The sequence below is a fragment of the Bison bison genome, unplaced genomic scaffold (genome assembly GCF_000754665.1).
Source record: "Bison bison bison isolate TAMUID 2011002044 unplaced genomic scaffold, Bison_UMD1.0 scf7180017864345, whole genome shotgun sequence".
Lineage (NCBI taxonomy): Eukaryota > Metazoa > Chordata > Mammalia > Artiodactyla > Bovidae > Bison > Bison bison.
Window position 1 is genome coordinate 3,649,643 of NW_011494917.1, and position 3,807 is coordinate 3,653,449.

General features: G+C 43.2%; 1 protein-coding gene across 1 annotated transcript in view; it reads left to right on the plus strand.

Annotated features, from left to right (window-relative positions):
* The window catches only part of SLC25A30 (solute carrier family 25, member 30), a 26,088-nt gene that overhangs the window by 345 nt on the left and 21,936 nt on the right, over positions 1 to 3,807 (plus strand). The window lies entirely within an intron of this gene.

The window sequence follows — 3,807 nt, forward strand, 5'->3', positions numbered from 1 at the left end:
TGGTGCTGCCGATGCTGCAGGAGGGCCGGTTCCTGGCTCTCATCTCTCGGCGGCATGGGGGGTGATTTCTCTCCCAGTGTCACCGAGATCAAGGGGGACGCCCGTCTTGCATCCCGGCGTGTGCGCCCTTGCAGCCGCGGTGCGTTTCACCTGCCTCTGCATCGCTCACACCTGCGATTCATTCAGGAGCGTGCAACCGGGGCCGGGCGAGCTGCGTAGTCTGGGAAAGGGCCCTCTCCTTTGAGTTGCTCCTGGAACACGCCAAGTTGTTCACGTTTTCGTGGACTGGTGGAAATTAATTTCCTCGTAAAGTTAATGTAGCTAAGGGTTTTAGCATAATTCTAGGCGTGATTAATTTCGGGTACAGCGGTTGCAGTGACATTGTTCCTGCGCAAGAATTGCTAAACGTGTCGTAGCCCTGCGAGAGTCTAGCTTCGTGCTCCTCCTGTTGCGAGAAAAGTTGAAAGGCGTAAAATTTGTTCTTGATTTTGCTGCTGCCACGCTTTGTGACTCAGTTAATTCATATGAGATAAGATAGATTCCTAAGACTCTTAAAATCCCACGTTTCATGAGTCTGATGAGCCTGTTTTTCGTCCTGTATCTTTAAAAAGAATGGGAAATAGGAAAAAACCGTGGAAGACAGCCCTGCGGGGAACAAAGATTTGTGAGCGCACCGAAGTTTAGAGACTGGATTGCGGTTTAAGATTGGGAACTGAAAAGGGAGCACTGTAATACTGAAAGAACTTACCCAGAGTTAATTATATAAGGGAAACTTGGAAAGCTTTCAGAAGTTCCGGCAGCAATTGCTGTATTTAATTACCTCTCTTTGCGGCTGTATAGATACTGTAAGGGGAAGATAAATGCTAAAGTTATAGAAAATGTAATAGGTTATGTAACCTATCTTAAGTGTAGAGAGAATGCTTTGAATTCTTAATTTATATAGACATTTCCGCTTAGGAAACACTTTTTTGTTTATTAATAGTTAAGAAATGTTTATATACCCCCTTAGGAAAATCATAAATTTATTTTGAATATGTTGATTTCCTACCCTCCCACCCCACCCCCACTTTTTATTGTATTCTTATTATTTGCGCCAATGTTTTTTTTTTAAACAGCCTTTGGAAAATAGTGTTTGGCTTTGTGGTACGTAGAGGAAGATCAGCTTTTCCCTCAGGGAGAGTTCAGTTTGAGTCCTTCATAGCTGTGTGACTTGGCAAAGTCACTTTCCCTCTCTGAGGCTGGCTGTCCTCAGTTGTGAAACGTGATGATGGTACCGATTGCATAAGGTCATGGAGATTAACCAAAACCTTTTATGTGGAAAACAGAGCAGTGCCTGACGTTAATACATGTCATGTATTAATAATGACGGCCATTGTTAGTACTGTGTTCACAGCTCAGAGAAGTGGTCTCTGGCTTTTAGTTTAGCTAGAAGGCGCCGCCGGAAGAAGAGAGCAAAGAGATTAAGTGATTAACAGCCACTCCCCTTGCAGGTCGATAGAATTTTTGCAAGTTGTAAGTCCCTCTCTGAATCTCAGGCTGAACTACTGCTCAAACACTAGTGATTGCTAAGGGACACTTCAGTCTCCTTGACTGTGTTGGCCTTCAGTCTTGGCACTTGAGTAGAGTTGGGATTTCGCCAAAAATTGAACTAGCAAGTTAAGGAATGTGTGTGAGGAGAACCCCTCCAAAGAGAGCTCTAAAACAAAGAAATGGTTGAAATGCCAAACAGAGGTTTCCAGCCCCAGATAACTGAAGCCCAGTTACAACTAGCCTTGGCCAGTACGCTTACTGGACCTACGGGCCCCTCTATTCCAACATTAACCAGAATCTCTTCTTGTTTGGATGCTTGCCCAATTACTGATGCTTTTGGTTGTTATTTAAGCCCAGTTATTCTTTCTTTGACTCTGCAAACAATAACCTGGGAAGGCACGGTAGTCTTAACTGCTCAGGCATGTAGTCCTAGCTTTGGGAAAGGAAAAGAGAAGAGCCCCAAAGTTATTTTTACCCTACTTTCAGTTAACTTTGTGTGTGTGTGTGTGTGTGTGTAATAAAGTTTTATTAAAGTATAAAGGAGATAGAGAAAGCTTCTGACATAGGCATCAGAAGGGGGCAGAAAGAGTACCCTTAATTAACTTTTAAACATCTTATTAATAGTTGAATAGAAAGTACTTTCCTACAGTTTAACCAGGAATACCGGAGGGACTCTGGTTTGTGGAAGATAAGGTATTGTGAGGGTACATCTGAATGGGAACTCATGGGTGTGTGATCAAAACTGTGGGAGGCCACTCCACTGCAATGCGGCACCCTAGCTGAGTGTTTGCATATGAGTATAACCCAGAACCTCTGGGTTTTAACATTATAACTAAAAAACCTAATATTAAAGCCAACAGAAAAAAAAAAGAGCCAAATCTCATTAAACTAGCAAAACAAAAGTATTGATAGGAAACCAGAAGATTTAATGGGTGAGATGGCATGAATATACAATACAGTTTTTTAAAAGCATTTTTAATTAGAGATGAGAAGGTAAAATCCATTTCCCATACATTTTTGCTGACGTTTTAGAGGATATCTTTTGTACTTCTGTGTGTGTGTATATTTTGTATGTATGCATTTCTGCAAACACTGCTAAAAATCACTGCTAAATAAGACCAATCAAAAGAACTGTCTGTAGTGTCATCACTGCCTGATCAACTACATAAGTTATTTAAGTGATAAGTATTCCAAGGCATTATTTGCCATCACTATTTGACTCACTGATGCATTGGGGATGCTCCTGAGGTCCTCATTCAGTGGGTGAGGCCCTAGTATCTGTACTTCTAAGAAGCTCCTCAGACAGGTTCAGTTCAGTTCAGTCACTCAGTCGTGTCCGACTCTTTGCGACCCCATGAACCGCAGCACGACAGGCCTCCCTGTCCATCACCAACTCCCGGAGTCCACCCAAACCCATGTGCATCGAGTCGGTGATGCCATCCAACCATCTCATCCTCTGTCATCCCCTTCTCCTCCTGCCTTCAATCTTTCCCAGCATCAGGGTCTTTTCCAGTGAGTCAGTTCTTCACATCAGGTGGCCAAACTTTGGAGTTTCAGCTTCAGCATCAGTCCTTCCAGTGAATATTCCGGACTGATCTCCTTTAAGATAGACTGGTTGGATCTCCTTGCAGTCCAAGGGACTCTCAAGAGTCTTCTCCAACACCACAGTTCAAAAGCATCAATTCTTCGACCCTCAGCTTTCTTTATAGTCCGACTCTCACCTCCATACACGACCACTGAAAAAACCATAACTTGACTAGACGGACCTTTGTTGGCAAAGTAATGTCTCTGCTTTTTAATATGCTGTCTAGGTTGGTCAAACTTTCCTTCCAAGGAGTAAGCATCTTTTAATTTCATGGCTGCAGTCACCATCTGCAGTGATTTTGGAGCCCAGAAAAATAAAGTCAGCCACTGTTTCCACTGTTTCCCCATCTTTCTGCCCTGCAGTGATGGGACCGGATGCCATGATCTTAGTTTTCTGAATGTTGAGCTTTAAGCCAACCTCTTCACTCTCCTCTCTCACTTTCATCAAGAGGCTCTGTAGTTCTTCACTTTCTGCCATAAGGGTGGTGTCATCTGCATATCTGAGGTTATTGATATTTCCCCTGGCAATCTTGATTCCAGCTTGTGCTTCCTCCAGCCCAGCATTTCTCATGATGTACTCTGCATAGAAGTTAAATAAGCAGGGTGACAATATACAGCCTTGACGTACTCCTTTTCCTATTTGGAACCAGTCTGTTGTTCCATGTCCAGTTCTAAGTGTTGCTTCCTGACCTG